Source organism: Oncorhynchus clarkii, chromosome 19, assembly GCF_045791955.1.
Source record: "Oncorhynchus clarkii lewisi isolate Uvic-CL-2024 chromosome 19, UVic_Ocla_1.0, whole genome shotgun sequence".
Taxonomy (NCBI): Eukaryota; Metazoa; Chordata; class Actinopteri; order Salmoniformes; family Salmonidae; genus Oncorhynchus; species Oncorhynchus clarkii.
Genome location: NC_092165.1, coordinates 2,817,878 through 2,835,616, shown reverse-complemented (window position 1 = coordinate 2,835,616; position 17,739 = coordinate 2,817,878). Strand labels below are relative to the sequence as shown.

General features: G+C 45.5%; 1 pseudogene; it reads left to right on the top strand.

The window, feature by feature from the left end:
- The window catches only part of LOC139374590 (NACHT, LRR and PYD domains-containing protein 12-like), a 31,641-nt pseudogene extending 18,039 nt beyond the window's left edge, over nucleotides 1-13,602 (top strand).
- The last annotated feature ends 4,137 nt before the right edge of the window (nucleotides 13,603-17,739 follow it).

Below are 17,739 nucleotides of genomic sequence, written 5' to 3'. Positions count from 1 at the left end.
AACTCATGATACCTGGTGACTTCATCTCTAGGGGGGAACGTAACTTATGATACCTGGTGACTTCACATCTCTAGGGGGGAATATAACTCATGATACCTGGTGACTACATCTCTAGGGGGGAATGTAACTCATGATACCTGGTGACATCACATCTCTAGGGGGGAATGTAACTCATGATACCTGGTGACTTCATCTCTAGGGGGAATGTAACTCATGATACCTGGTGACTTCCTCTCTAGGGGGGTATGTAACTCATGATTCCTGGTGACTTCATCTCTAGGGGGGAATGTAACTCATGATACCTGGTGACTTCATCTCTAGGGGGGAATGTAACTCATGATACCTGGTGACTTCATCTCTAGGGGGGTATGTAACTCATGATACCTTGTGACGTCACATCTCTAGGGGGGGGGGTGTAACTCATGATACCTGGTGACTTCACATCTCCAGGGGGAATGTAACTCATGATACCTGGTGACGTCACATCTCTAGGGGGGGTGGGGGGGTTTAACTCATGATACCTGGTGACTTCACATCTCTGGGGGGGGGGGGGGTATGTAACTCATGATACCTGGTGACTTCATCTATAGGGGGGTATGTAACTCATGATACCTGGTGACTTCATCTCTAGGGGGGAATGTAACTCATGATACCTGGTGACTTCATCTCTAGGGGGAATGTAACTCATGATACCTGGTGTCTTCATCTCTAGGGGGGTATGTAACTCATTATTCCTGGTGACTTCATCTCTAGGGGGGAATGGAACTCATGATACCTGGTGACTTCATCTCTAGGGGGGAATGTAACTCATGATACCTGGTGACTTCATCTCTAGGGGGGTATGTAACTCATGATACCTTGTGACGTCACATCTCTGGGGGGGGGGGGGGGGTGTAACTCATGATACCTGGTGACTTCACATCTCTAGGGGGGAATATAACTCATGATACCTGGTGACTACATCTCTAGGGGGGAATGTAACTCATGATACCTGGTGACATCACATCTCTAGGGGGGTATGTAACTCATGATACCTGGTGACATCATCTCTAGGGGGGTATGTTACTCATGATACCTGGTGACTTCACATCTCTAGGGGGGTATGTAACTCATGATACCTGGTGACTTCACATCTCTAGGGAGGGGGTATGTAACTCATGATACCTGGTGACTTCATCTCTAGGGGGGTATGTAATTCATGATACCTGGTGACATCATCTCTAGGGGGGTATGTAACTCATGATACCTGGTGACTTCATCTCAAGGGGGGAATATAACTCATGATACCTGGTGACTACATCTCTAGGGGGAATGTAACTCATGATACCTGGTGACATCACATCTCTAGGGGGGAATGTAACTCATGATACCTGGTGACTTCACATCTCTAGGGGGGAATGTAACTCATGATACCTTGTGACTTCATCACTAGGGGGGTATGTAACTCATGATACCTGGTGACTTCACATCTCTAGGGGGGTATGTAACTCATGATACCTGGTGAATTCACATCTCTAGGGAGGGGGGGTATGTAACTCATGATACCTGGTGACTTCATCTCTAGGGGGGTATGTAACTCATGATACCTGGTGACTTCATCTCTAGGGGGGAATGTAACTCATGATACCTGGTGACTTCATCTCTAGGGGGGAACGTAACTTATGATACCTGGTGACTTCACATCTCTAGGGGGGAATATAACTCATGATACCTGGTGACTACATCTCTAGGGGGGAATGTAACTCATGATACCTGGTGACATCACATCTCTAGGGGGGAATGTAACTCATGATACCTGGTGACTTCATCTCTAGGGGGAATGTAACTCATGATACCTGGTGACTTCCTCTCTAGGGGGGTATGTAACTCATGATTCCTGGTGACTTCATCTCTAGGGGGGAATGTAACTCATGATACCTGGTGACTTCATCTCTAGGGGGGAATGTAACTCATGATACCTGGTGACTTCATCTCTAGGGGGGTATGTAACTCATGATACCTTGTGACGTCACATCTCTAGGGGGGGGGTGTAACTCATGATACCTGGTGACTTCACATCTCCAGGGGGAATGTAACTCATGATACCTGGTGACGTCACATCTCTAGGGGGGGTGGGGGGGTTTAACTCATGATACCTGGTGACTTCACATCTCTGGGGGGGGGGGGGTATGTAACTCATGATACCTGGTGACTTCATCTATAGGGGGGTATGTAACTCATGATACCTGGTGACTTCATCTCTAGGGGGGAATGTAACTCATGATACCTGGTGACTTCATCTCTAGGGGGAATGTAACTCATGATACCTGGTGTCTTCATCTCTAGGGGGGTATGTAACTCATTATTCCTGGTGACTTCATCTCTAGGGGGGAATGGAACTCATGATACCTGGTGACTTCATCTCTAGGGGGGAATGTAACTCATGATACCTGGTGACTTCATCTCTAGGGGGGTATGTAACTCATGATACCTTGTGACGTCACATCTCTGACGGGGGGGGGGGGGGGGGGGGTGTAACTCATGATACCTGGTGACTTCACATCTCTAGGGGGGAATATAACTCATGATACCTGGTGACTACATCTCTAGGGGGGAATGTAACTCATGATACCTGGTGACATCACATCTCTAGGGGGGTATGTAACTCATGATACCTGGTGACATCATCTCTAGGGGGGTATGTTACTCATGATACCTGGTGACTTCACATCTCTAGGGGGGTATGTAACTCATGATACCTGGTGACTTCACATCTCTAGGGAGGGGGTATGTAACTCATGATACCTGGTGACTTCATCTCTAGGGGGGTATGTAATTCATGATACCTGGTGACATCATCTCTAGGGGGGTATGTAACTCATGATACCTGGTGACTTCACATCTCTAGGGGGGTATGTAACTCATGATACCTGGTGACTTCACATCACTAGGGAGTGGAGGTATGTAACTCATGATACCTGGTGACTTCATCTCTAGGGGGGTATGTAACTCATGATACCTGATGACATTATCTCTAGGGGGGTATGTAACTCATGATACCTGGTGACTTCACATCTCTAGGGGGGTATGTAACTCATGATACCTGGTGACTTCACATCTCTAGGGGGGTATGTAACTCATGATACCTGGTGACATCATCTCTAGGGGGGTATGTAACTCATGATACCTGGTGACTTCACATCTCTAGGGGGGTATGTAACTCATGATACCTGGTGACTTCACATCTCTAGGGAGGGGGTATGTAACTCATGATACCTGGTGACTTCATCTCTAGGGGGGTATGTAATTCATGATACCTGGTGACTTCATCTATAGGGGGGTATGTAACTCATGATACCTGGTGACTTCATCTCTAGGGGGGAATGTAACTCATGATACCTGGTGACTTCATCTCTAGGGGGAATGTAACTCATGATACCTGGTGTCTTCATCTCTAGGGGGGTATGTAACTCATTATTCCTGGTGACTTCATCTCTAGGGGGGAATGGAACTCATGATACCTGGTGACTTCATCTCTAGGGGGGAATGTAACTCATGATACCTGGTGACTTCATCTCTAGGGGGGTATGTAACTCATGATACCTTGTGACGTCACATCTCTGGGGGGGGGGGGGGGGGTGTAACTCATGATACCTGGTGACTTCACATCTCTAGGGGGGAATATAACTCATGATACCTGGTGACTACATCTCTAGGGGGGAATGTAACTCATGATACCTGGTGACATCACATCTCTAGGGGGGTATGTAACTCATGATACCTGGTGACATCATCTCTAGGGGGGTATGTAACTCATGATCCCTGGTGACTTCACATCTCTAGGGGGGTATGTAACTCATGATACCTGGTGACTTCACATCTCTAGGGAGGGGGTATGTAACTCATGATACCTGGTGACTTCATCTCTAGGGGGGTATGTAATTCATGATACCTGGTGACATCATCTCTAGGGGGGTATGTAACTCATGATACCTGGTGACTTCACATCTCTAGGGGGGTATGTAACTCATGATACCTGGTGACTTCACATCACTAGGGAGGGGAGGTATGTAACTCATGATACCTGGTGACTTCATCTCTAGGGGGGTATGTAACTCATGATACCTGATGACATTATCTCTAGGGGGGTATGTAACTCATGATACCTGGTGACTTCACATCTCTAGGGGGGTATGTAACTCATGATACCTGGTGACTTCACATCTCTAGGGGGGGTATGTAACTCATGATACCTGGTGACTTCACATCTCTAGGGGGGGGGGTGTAACTCATGATACCTGGTGACTTCACATCTCTAGGGGGAATGTAACTCATGATACCTGGTGACGTCACATCTCTAGGGAGGGGGGGGGTGTAACTCATGATACCTGGTGACTTCACATCTCTGGGGGGGGGGTATGTAACTCATGATACCTGGTGACTTCATCTATAGGGGGGTATGTAACTCATGATACCTGGTGACTTCATCTCTAGGGGGGAATGTAACTCATGATACCTGGTGACTTCATCTCTAGGGGGAATGTAACTCATGATACCTGGTGACTTCATCTCTAGGGGGGTATGTAACTCATTATTCCTTGTGACTTCATCTCTAGGGGGGAATGTAACTCATGATACCTGGTGACTTCATCTCTAGGGGGGAATGTAACTCATGATACCTGGTGACTTCATCTCTAGGGGGGTATGTAACTCATGATACCTTGTGACGTCACATCTCTGGGGGGGGGGGTGTAACTCATGATACCTGGTGACTTCACATCTCTAGGGGGGTATGTAACTCATGATACCTTGTGATGTCATATCTCTAGGGGGGGGGGGGGTGTAACTCATGATACCTGGTGAGTTCACATCTCTAGGGGGGTATGTAACTCATGATACCTGGTGACGTCACATCTCTAGGGGGGTATGTAACTCATGATACCTGGTGACTTCATCTCAAGGGAGGAATATAACTCATAATACCTGGTGACTACATCTCTAGGGGGAATGTAACTCATGATACCTGGTGACATCACATCTCTAGGGGGGAATGTAACTCATGATACCTGGTGACTTCACATCTCTAGGGGGGAATGTAACTCATGATACCTTGTGACTTCATCACTAGGGGGGTATGTAACTCATGATACCTGGTGACTTCACATCTCTAGGGGGGTATGTAACTCATGATACCTGGTGAATTCACATCTCTAGGGAGGGGGGGTATGTAACTCATGATACCTGGTGACTTCATCTCTAGGGGGGTATGTAACTCATGATACCTGGTGACATCATCTCTAGGGGGGTATGTATTTCATGATACCTGGTGACTTCACATCTCTAGGGGGGTATGTAACTCATGATACCTGGTGACTTCACATCTCTAGGGAGGGGGGGTATGTAACTCATGATACCTGGTGACTTCACATCTCTAGGGGGGAATGTAACTCATGATACCTGGTGACTTCATCTCTAGGGGGGTATGTAACTCATGATGCCTGGTGACTTCATCTCTAGGGGGGAATGTAACTCATGATACCTGGTGACTTCATCTCTAGGGGGAATGTAACTCATGATACCTGGTGACTTCATCTATAGGGGGGTATGTAACTCATGATACCTGGTGACTTCATCTCTAGGGGGGAATGTAACTCATGATACCTGGTGACTTCATCTCTAGGGGGAATGTAACTCATGATACCTGGTGACTTCATCTCTAGGGGGGTATGTAACTCATTATTCCTTGTGACTTCATCTCTAGGGGGGAATGTAACTCATGATACCTGGTGACTTCATCTCTAGGGGGGAATGTAACTCATGATACCTGGTGACTTCATCTCTAGGGGGGTATGTAACTCATGATACCTTGTGACGTCACATCTCTGGGGGGGGGGGGTGTAACTCATGATACCTGGTGACTTCACATCTCTAGGGGGGTATGTAACTCATGATACCTTGTGATGTCATATCTCTAGGGGGGGGGGGGGGTGTAACTCATGATACCTGGTGAGTTCACATCTCTAGGGGGGTATGTAACTCATGATACCTGGTGACGTCACATCTCTAGGGGGTATGTAACTCATGATACCTGGTGACTTCATCTCAAGGGGGGAATATAACTCATAATACCTGGTGACTACATCTCTAGGGGGAATGTAACTCATGATACCTGGTGACATCACATCTCTAGGGGGGAATGTAACTCATGATACCTGGTGACTTCACATCTCTAGGGGGGAATGTAACTCATGATACCTTGTGACTTCATCACTAGGGGGGTATGTAACTCATGATACCTGGTGACTTCACATCTCTAGGGGGGTATGTAACTCATGATAACGGGTGAATTCACATCTCTAGGGAGGGGGGGTATGTAACTCATGATACCTGGTGACTTCATCTCTAGGGGGGTATGTAACTCATGATACCTGGTGACATCATCTCTAGGGGGGTATGTATTTCATGATACCTGGTGACTTCACATCTCTAGGGGGGTATGTAACTCATGATACCTGGTGACTTCACATCTCTAGGGAGGGGGGGTATGTAACTCATGATACCTGGTGAGTTCACATCTCTAGGGGGGTATGTAACTCATGATACCTGGTGACTTCATCTCTAGGGGGGTATGTAACTCATGATACCTGGTGACTTCATCTCTAGGGGGGAATGTAACTCATGATACCTGGTGACTACATCTCTAGGGGGAATGTAACTCATGATACCTGGTGACATCACATCTCTAGGGGGGAATGTAACTCATGATACCTGGTGACTTCACATCTCTAGGGGGGAATGTAACTCATGATACCTGGTGACTTCATCTCTAGGGGGGTATGTAACTCATTATACCTGGCGAATTCACATCTCTAGGGAGGGGGGGTATGTAACTCATGATACCTGGTGACATCATCTCTAGGGGGGTATGTATTTCATGATACCTGGTGACTTCATCTCTAGGGGGGAATGTAACTCATGATACCTGGTGACTTCATCTCTAGGGGGGAATGTAACTAATGATACCTGGTGACTTCACCTCACTAAGGGCTATGCAATGTCACCTGTAATGTCACCATCAGTATTGACTTGATGGAAGTTGATATAGTGGGTTATGTCACATTTAGGCAATGCACCCTACATAGGGAGCTAGTCTGTCAACATTTATACACCCTTTGTACTGCTTATGAAGACTGTATGTATGCTATATACAGCCTGTGTAAGTTGCATTTAGTTTAATCACAGTCTATCCTTCTGCTTTACCAAATCCAGAGACCATGGTGGAGAGTGTTGGATCAAGCCTGGACCTGAGGACACCAGAGACCATGGTGGAGAGTTTTGGATCAAACCTGGACCTGAGGACACCAGAGACCATGGTGGAGAGTGTTGTATCAAGCCTGGACCTGAGGACACCAGAGACCATGGTGGAGAGTGTTGTATCAAGCCTGGACCTGAGAACACCAGAGACCATGGTGGAGAGTGTTGGATCAAGTCTGGACCTGAGAACACCAGAGACCATGGTGGAGAGAGTTGGATCAAGCCTGAACCTGTAGACACCAGAGACCATGGTGGAGAGAGTTGTATCAAGCCTGGACCTGAGGACACCAGAGACCATGGTGGAGAGTGTTGGATCAAGCCTGGACCTGAGAAATGTGAGTGTTAACTGATAATTGTTTATGACTCAAAATATTTTTAAAGCGTTCATTACAGTTGATTCCCAGGCAAGGAACTAATCATGATCTATTTGGTCAAAAAAAAATTAAAGGTAGAGTCAGCAATATGACGTAGATGCACAAAGTAAATCGCATAGTGGGTCAATTTTCTACAACAACTAAGAGCGTTGTAACACGATGCTAAACTTCTCTGCTGTTTTGGTCCCGTGGCTACCACACCGTAAGAGAGTGAAGAGAACCCACGCACATGGGCAGATACTGTGTGTGACTGTGTGAGAGAGAAGTCAGGCATCTTGCTCATCACAATATCTGTGGTGCTGCTCGTACACCGTAATTTAGCTGACTCTACCTTTAAGCTCTCATCCTAGAATCTACCAGAAATTAGGCCCCCAACATCTACAAAACACGGACCAGAACGATGTTGTTTCCTGCTTCTACAAACATTAATTAATATAACACTAATGTCAGATTATGGTATGCTAATGAGTATACATTCTGAGGCTGTTGCTCACTTATATTCATTTTTATTACAATTCTATTTAATAATTATTAATTCATTATTACATGAGATTGTCCATTTTAAATAACTACTTTTGACTTCAGGGATTCCTCAGAGCTGTAAGACTTGTGACCATGTTGAGGTAAGTCATTATGTCAATTCTTACTTTTACATACCTGCAGGAGTCAGGCACAGTCTCACAGCCAGGTGTGTACTGACCAACCATTCATACTGGGAAATAGACAGTCCTGTGTTCTGCTTTAGTAATATAAACACAGTCTCAAAGCCAGGTGTGTACTGACCAACCATTCATCCTGGGATATAGACAGTCCTGTGTTCTGCTTTAGTAATATAAACACAGTCTCAAAGCCAGGTGTGTACTGACCAACCATTCATACTGGGATATAGACAGTCCTGTGTTCTGCTTTAGTAATATAAACACAGTCTCAAAGCCAGGTGTGTACTGACCAACCATTCATACTGGGATATAGACAGTCCTGTGTTCTGCTTTAGTAATATAAACACAGTCTCAAAGCCAGGTGTGTACTGACAAACCAGTCATACTGGGATATAGACAGTCCTGTGTTCTGCTTGTAGGCATGCAGGACTTTACCTGTTGTCATATTTTGTCATTAGACAGTTTAATTGATAAATCACCAGCATTCCATGTAACATTGAATAAATATATTTGATGAGTTACTTTGGTAATGGGCCAGTTTCCCAGACACAGATTAAGTCTAGTCCTGGACCTTAAAGAACTTTCTATTGAAACTTCCATTGAGCATGCTTTTTAGTCCAGCACCTAGACTCAATCTGTGTCCAGGAAACAGGCCCCATATGTATTACTGACATGCTTTTCCTTGTTCAGGACTCCACACACTGGCTTCAGATTGAACCCTTGACTTCCACTGTCCAGGGAGTGACAATGTTCAGGTAAAATAACTACTTTTAACATTTCATTCCACTTGCTAGTGTATTTCCCCATTACCTTTGGGAATAGTCTTCTAATCCAACCTCTCCATTTGACCATTGACCCTCTCTACCACATCTTGTTGTTGCCATAAGGCACAGGACACCCAAAGGGAGTTATGAGTGCACAGTGTCTGGGCTCCGCTGGCTGTGTGAGAGAGATGTCATTCTGAAGTATCACTTCAGGAACTGGGAACCCTACAGTCAACTTCTGAAAGACATGCAGTACACACAAGGTGGTCCATTGCTGGACATCACTATGGAGTTAGGTGAACTGGAGGAAGTTCATCTGCCACACTTTGTCTGTTTAGGTAAAACCATGTAGAAATAGTATTCAGAAAGACATTTCCATGTAACCGAGTTTCACTTCCTGAATTAATTAATTCATTATTCTGGGAGTTTGCGTTTACTGTGATCTGGTACTGCATATTCTTTCTTTTAGTTGGATGAATAATACAATATTTGTCGTTCTGTCTCCTTTGTACTGTGTTGTTCAGGGACCAACCCTTCCCTGAGGAATGAGATGAAGATTCTTCATGTAGAGGAACATGGAGTGTCTTTAGAGGAAGTGCATGAGGTCACCAGATTTCATGTTAAGATTCTCCATCCCAAGTTCTCACCTATCTCTGTTATATGGAAATCAAGGTCTCGTAAGAAAAATGTCCACTGTGATGTGGTCCTCTACATGGCAGTAAAAAGGTCAACAGTCATTTCAAGGCTGTACCTGCTCCTCAGAAACTCCAGTCAGAAAGAGGTGAGCCACTATCATTGAAGTGACAACAGGATGTTGAAATTTACTTATTTAAGGAAAGCTGATAGTTTGTTGAAATGTCTAGATTACAAAGACAACATGTAGCTCTGTGAGAAATCTATTTCTGTCTCGTTCATTTGAAGAGCCAGTAGACGGCACTCTTCCCTCTGGTCGAAGGAGAACCCAATGCCCCTGGGCAGTGAAGGGGACATTGCCCTGCGTAGGGCGCTGTCTTTCAGATGGGACGTTAAACGGGTGTCCTCTCCATGGTCACTGAAGATCCCATGGTACTTATTGTAAGAGTGGGGATGTTAACCCCGGTGTCCTGGCTAAATTCCCAATCTGGCCCTCATACCATCATGGCTACCTAATCATCCCCAGCTTCCAATTGGCTCATTTCCCCCCTCTCCTCTCCCCTGTAACTCTTCTCCAGGTCGTTGCTGTAAAAGATAATCTCTTCTCAGTCAACTTACCTGGTACACCTTTAAAATAATATCCTGGTAAAATAGGGATCGTAAAGCAAAAAGCATACACATTTTTTGTTGTTGACAAAAATAGATTGCTCAGTGAGCTGCATGTTGTGTGAATTACGAGACTACATTGTTCTGACTGACTACTACATCTCTCATTTTGTAGGCTGTTCAGGAACGGGAGAAAAGTCAGGTGTCCAAAGGATTTTCAGAATTCGTCCTGTCAAGTCCAAACGGGTCCTTAAAGCTGAACAGTTGGTTTGCGTTCAAGAATCCCCGCTCCACTTCCATCAATCCAGAGGTGTAGTTTTATCAGGCTGAGGACATGAATCTGTCATATTGTATATGAAGAACTGGAATATCATTCTCTTTCTCTCTCTCTCTTTCTCTCTCTGTCTGTTGTCTCAATTGTTGCACCATATGGCCTCCTACAGAAGATTCAGCTGTTACCTGCAAACACCACACCAAGCTGTTGTCAGATGATAATGGGAAACACAGGGGTGGACATTGAGATGGAGTTAATCGGGGATGATGAGAGGACAGTATGGAAATCAGTGGTATCAAAAGGTAAGAAATACTAGACATGAACAGTATGTCAATCATCAATGTCCTTTTCTAAAAGATGCTATTAAAGTGTTTTATGATATTTTCTATTGTTTGTTTTTCAGATGTGTACAGCAACGACTCTCATCCAACATGTAGGTTTGTTTTTGTGGACGAGGTTTATAAAATGGGTTATAGAGCTAACGTCTCTTCAAGTTGGGATGAAGGACACTGATGAAGGTCTTCATGAGTCATGTTCAGTGGGGTGATGAAGGTCTTCATGAGTCGTGTTCAGTGGGGTGATGAAGGTCTTCATGAGTCGTGTTCAGTGGGGTGATGAAGGTCTTCATGAGTCGTGTTCAGTGGGGTGATGAAGGTCTTCATGAGTCGTGTTCAGTGGGGTGATGAAGGTCTTCATGAGTCGTGTTCAGTGGGGTGATGAAGGTCTTCATGAGTCGTGTTCAGTGGGGTGATGAAGGTCTTCATGAGTCGTGTTCAGTGGGGTGATGAAGGTCTTCATGAGTCGTGTTCAGTGGGGTGATGAAGGTGTTAATGAGTCATGAGTCGTGTTCAGTGGGGTGATGAAGGTCTTAATGAGTCATGAGCTGTGTTCAGTGGGGTGATGAAGGTCTTCATGAGTCGTGTTCAGTGGGGTGATGAAGGTCTTCATGAGTCGTGTTCAGTGGGGTGATGAAGGTCTTCATGAATCGTGTTCAGTGGGGTGATGAAGGTCTTCATGAGTCGTGTTCAGTGGGTGATGAAGGTCTTCATGAGTCATGTTCAGTGGGATGATGAAGGTCTTCATGAATCATGTTCAGTGGGGTGATGAAGGTCTTCATGAGTCATGTTCAGTGGGGTGATGAAGGTCTTCATGAGTCGTGTTCAGTGGGGTGATGAAGGTCTTCATGAGTCGTGTTCAGTGGGGTGATGAATGTCTTCATGAGTCATGTTCAGTAGGGTGATGAAGGTCCTCATGAGTCGTGTTCAGTGGGGTGATGAAGGTGTAATGATATAAATACTTACAAAGTTACTGTATATGAGGCCTTGTCTTTGTAGAAAGTTGAATCTGTGCTTGAAATGCGATACTTGACTGAGGGACCTTCCAGATGTTGTATGTATGGGGGACAGGTCCAATTTGACATTACAGAGTATTTTCAGTCGACTTAACATTACAATTAAATCCATCTTAATCCCACTATGTAACACAATAGAGAAATCCAAGGGGTATGAACACTTTTGCAAGGCTCTGTATGTTATGTAGAATAGACAATCGTGTCAGCCAGGGTAGGTGTCAATTCCAAATAAATCAGTCAATTCAGGAAGTGAACTGAAATTCCAATTCAATAACTGGAAAAGAGCATCTACTTTTTACTGTCAGTGACTTCTCAATAAACCCAATAGGAATTTCATTTTTATTTTTTGACTGACTTCAATTGGAATTGCCTACAACCCTGGAGTCAGCTCTATTCAAGAAATGACTATCAGAGGAATGGTAACTGGAGAGACTGTTAGATGTAGAAACAGCTGCTGTTCACCCTAAAACCATATTAATTTAATTGACCTCCCCTTCAGCATTAACACTCTCTGGGATTCCTGCAGAGGAGTTTCTTCAGAAACACAGGGCTGAACTCATTCAGGGAGTCAAAAACACAATGCCAATAGCAGATAATCTGTCGTCAAAGTACATGATTGGTGATGAAGAGTACTCCAGAATAAAAGCTGAAACAACTGAACAGGAGCGAATGAGAGAACTACTGAACGCAGTCCTCCCTAAAGGACCAGAAGTGATGGGAGCTTGTCTCAAAGCTCTCAGTGAACATGAACACCATCTTGTTAAGTACTTGAGTGAATCTAGGTAAGACCGGTTTCTTTTCTCCCTCCCTTGAATATGTGGAATGATTAAATATAGGTCAAATAAAAACATAGCTACCCAGATCAAAGAGAGTCTTTTTCAGAATGGAACCATGTTTTTGTGTTGCTGCCTGTAATAGATGTATATTTTTATAGTTCTATCATAGGACCATCATCAAATCATTATCTCAGGTGTATCATAGGACCATCATCACATCATTATCTCAGGTGTATCACAGGACCATCATCACATCATTATCTCAGGTGTATCATAGGACCATCATCACATCAATATCTCAGGTGTATCATAGGACCATCATCACATCATTATCTCAGGTGTATCATAGGACCATCATCACATCATTATCTCAGGTGTATCATAGGACCATCATCACATTATCTCAGGTGTATCATAGGACCATCATCACATCATTATCTCAGGTGTATCTCACTCCTCCTTCTTCTTCATACGTTTCTGATCTCACTCCTTCTTCTCCTCCATCCTCTTTTGATCTCCTAATCTCGATCTCCTCCATCCTCTGTCTTGTAGCACCTAATCTGAAGATGCTGAGGCCTGTCTCCTAGTCTGTGGACAAAGACACTTCTCCACCTAATCTGAAGATGCTGAGGCCTGTCTCCTAGTCTGTGGACAAAGACACTTCTCCACCTAATCTGAAGATGCTGAGGCCTGTCTCCTAGTCTGTGGACAAAGACACTTCTCCACCTAATCTGAAGATGCTGAGGCCTGTCTCCTAGTCTGTGGACAAAGACACTTAAATGATTGTAATGTAAATGTTTATGTTTGTGCTATTATTTTAACAAATGTCTGTGTTTTATTAATGTGCTGTTCTGTAAACTAATTTGTGTGTTCATGCAAGTGGCTGACTGTACAAATCCTCACTATCAGTAGCTGTAATTTGGAAGTAAGGCCAGACGTTGGTTTGAGAACGAGATATCTCAGTTTCAAGGTCTCATCTTAGAGACTTAGAGAGAAGAAGTCTCGTGAGGTGTTGGTCTGTCAAATGCTATGAACCAGTATTGGTCGGTCACATGAATGAAGCAAACAGTAATGATTCATTAATTATGCTAAATCATGCAAATTTAACTGGTCTGTGTATAGCTAGCTATATATAAGAAAACTGCTGGGGCTGCCCCAGGCATAGCCCCTGATTGACATGTGTACTATGGTGCATTGAGTTGGTTGGAACCTCTCCAGCTCACTGACAATAAATAATGATTAATTTAAGATTGACTTTGAGTGTCACTGTGTGAGGCTAGTCAAAGATACACACCAGCACGTTGTCATCTAGACCTTCCTTAGATTCTTTATGGGATGAGGAAATGGACTCACTAAGGGGGATAGCTGAGAGGGCAGAGAAGGCACGTACGAAAGGTCCAACCACACAGCCTCTCTCTTCTGCAGCCTCCTGGACGTGTGGATCTTCTAGCAGGAGGGTCAGTTAGGTCCAACCACACAGCCTCTCTCCTTCTGCAGCCTCCTGGACGTGTGGATCTTCTAACAGGAGGGTCAGTCAGTCCACCACTAGGTACCTAGCTGGACCCCTATCTAGCAGGAGGGTCAGTTAGTCCTCCACTAGGTACCTAGCTGGACCCGCTGTTAACCTGTCACTCCTGTACCAATGACTTGAGAGTGTCTGAAGGACATATAAGGAGCTGTTAACCTGTCACCCCTTTACCAATGACTTGAGAGTGTCTGAAGGACATATAAGGAGCTGTGTAACCTGCCACTCCTTTACCAATGACTTGAGAGTGGCTGAAGGACATATAAGGAGCTGTGTGACCTGTCACTCCTTTACCAATGACTTGAGAGTGTCTGAAGGACATATAAGGAGCTGTGTAACCTGTCACTCCTTTACCAATGACTTGAGAGTGGCTGAAGGACCTATAAGGAGCTGTGTGACCTGTCACTCCTTTACCAATGACTTGAGAGTGTCTGAAGGACATATAAGGAACTGTGTAACCTGTCACTCCTTTACCAATGACTTGAGAGGGTCTGAAGGACATATAAGGAGCTGTTAACCTGTCACTCCTTTACATATTCCTCTATCTCCATGGTAACCCCCTGAGCATGACCCTCGATCTTTACTGATCAGCCAAAGATGTCACAAATGGCATCATATTCCTGATGTGCAGAATCTCTGTCAAATACATGCAGTACATGTAAATTAAAAGGAATGTATTTTGTGTGTCTTTGTACATACTGTGTGTGTGAGTTGGTCTCTGATTACTGTGATGAGTTCAATGTAAAGTCATAGACCAAACATTCTAATCAGTCTGTTTTGGGTTTGCAAAAAAATTGTATATCATTGGTTACCCTTCCTATCATGTTAACACACAGATGTGACTGACTAGCTCAGTGGTTCCCAACATTTTCTATTCTGGAGACCATCAAATCACCATCAAAAGCTCTTGAGAGCCACCATTCACAAAGTCTCTGATATTTTTCCACATCAAATATGTTGCGGGTTAATTGCTGTCAATAGGTGTGAATGTAGGCCTGTAAAGGTCTATTGTTATCATAAACTATTTGCATTGTGAAAAGAAATGTAAAATTGCTTATAATACCATTAATACTCCTAACTGTTATTATTGAATAATAAATTAATACAATCTAAAAATAATTGCAGACCAGCTGCACCACCCCCACGGACCACAAGTTGAGAGTCCTACAGGTGGGGGGCAGGGTAAGAGTCCGTTAGGTGGTGGAGACAGGGTAAGAGTCCGTTGGGTGGTGGAGACAGGGTAAGAGTCCTACAGGTGGGGGGCAGGGTAAGAGTCCGTTGGGTGGTGGGGACAGGGTAAGAGTCTGTTGGATGGTGGGGGACAGGGTAAGAGTCTGTTGGGTGGTGGGGGCAGGGTGAGAGTCCGTTGGAAGGTGGGGGGGGCAGGGTAAGAGTCTGTTGGGTGGTGGGGGCAGGGTAAGAGTCCGTTGGAAGGTGGGGCAGGGTAAGAGTCTGTTGGATGGTGGGGGCAGGGTAAGAGTCCGTTGGGTGGTGGGGGACAGGGTAAGAGTCCGTTGGGTGGTGGGGGCAGGGTAAGAGTCCGTTGGGTGGTGGGGTGGTAAGAGTCCGTTGGGGGGTGGAGGCAGGGTACGAGTCTGTTGGATGGTGGGGGCATAAAGTATTTGGATGGTGGCGGGGGGCAGGGTAAGAGTCCGTTGGATGGTGGGGGGCAGGGTAAGATTCTGTTGGATGGTGGGGGTGGCATGGTAAGAGTCTGTTGGATGGTGGGGGCAGGGTAAGAGTCCGTTGGGTGGTGGGGGACAGGGTAAGAGTCCGTTGGGTGGGGGGGCAGGGTAAAAGTCCGTTGGGTGGTGGGGACAGGGTAAGAGTCCGTTGGGGGGTGGAGGCAGGGTACGAGTCTGTTGGATGGTGGGGGCAGGGTAAGAGTCTGTTGGATGGTGGCGGGGGGCAGGGTAAGAGTCCGTTGGATGGTGGGGGGCAGGGTAAGATTCTGTTGGATGGTGGGGGTGGCATGGTAAGAGTCTGTTGGATGGTGGGGGGCAGGGTAAGAGTCTGTTAGGTGTTGGGGGGAAGGGTACGAGTCTGTTAGGTGTTGGGGGGAAGGGAACAAGTCTGTTAGGTGTTGGGGGGCAGGGTAAGAGTCTGTTAGGTGGTGGGGGGCAGGGTAAGAGTCTGTTGGATGGTGGGGGGCAGGGTAAGAGTCTGTTGGATGGTGGGGTGCAGGGTAAGAGTCTGTTGGATGGTGGGGGGCAGGGTAAGAGTCTGTTGGATGGGGGGGGAAGGGTAAGAGTCTGTTAGGTGTTGGGGGGAAGGGTAAGAGTCTGTTAGGTGTTGGGGGGAAGGGTACGAGTCTGTTAGGTGTTGGGGGGAAGGGTACGAGTCTGTTAGGTGTTGGGGGGAAGGGAACGAGTCTGTTAGGTGTTGGGGGGAAGGGTACGAGTCTTTTAGGTGTTGGGGGGAAGGGTAAGAGTATGTTAGGTGGAGGGGAAGGGTAAGAGTCTGTTTGGTGTGGGGGGGCAGGGTAAGAGTCTGTTAGGTGTCGGGGGGCAGGGTAAGAGACTGTTGGATGGTGGGGGGCAGGGTAAGAGTCTGTTAGGTGGTGGGGGGGAAGGGTAAGAGTCTGTTAGGTGGTGGGGGGCAGGGTAAGAGTCTGTTGGGTGGTGGGGGGAAGGGTAAGAGTCTGTTAGGTGTGGGGGGGAAGAGTACGAGTCTGTTAGGTGTTGGGGGGCAGGGTAAGAGTCTGTTGGGTGGTGGGGGGAAGGGTACGAGTCTGTTAGGTGTGGGGGGGAAGGGTAAGAGTCTGTTAGGTGTTGGTTGGGCAGGGTAAGAGTCTGTTAGGTGTTGGGGGGCAGGGTAAGAGTCTGTTGGGTGGTGGGGGGCAGGGTACGAGTCTGTTTGGGTAATGTGTAAATGAGGAAGTGATCCATGGAGGTCATTAGTAACAACAAACCAGCTTTGGTTTAATTTCCTTTGGATTTGTCTCCCGTCTTCTCATAGTTTTGTTTCTGTCCTGTTTTGTTCTAAAATACAATTCTGTTTCAAACCCCCCAAACACACTAATGTGTTGTTTGTTCACCTTTATTTTCTCCTTTATTTTATGCACTTTAAGATTTTTCTTGTTTTCAAAATAATGAATATTTTTTACTGTTGTTATTATTATTATTCATTACCTGAGGCCTCATTTAATTAACCAGATGTAGGAGATAATCTGTGTGTGAACCATGCTAGGGATCATTACCGCGAAAAGTGTGAGATTCATGAATATAAACGTTATCTTGACAGTGTGCAGCCCCGTGACCATGGTACGTACAGAACAGTGCCGCGTGGTGGAATGAGGGAACGGCTTGTCAAGTGTAGAATGGGGAAAATATACTGTATGTGGAAAATGTGTGAAATTGTGAGAGTAATAATGCCAGTATTGTTTAATTTATTTGTATTTCCAGTGTGAATTCAACACGTCTTGACAGGCTGTATATAATCTGACCACATCAGGTCATTTGATACGATAATCATCCATATAAAG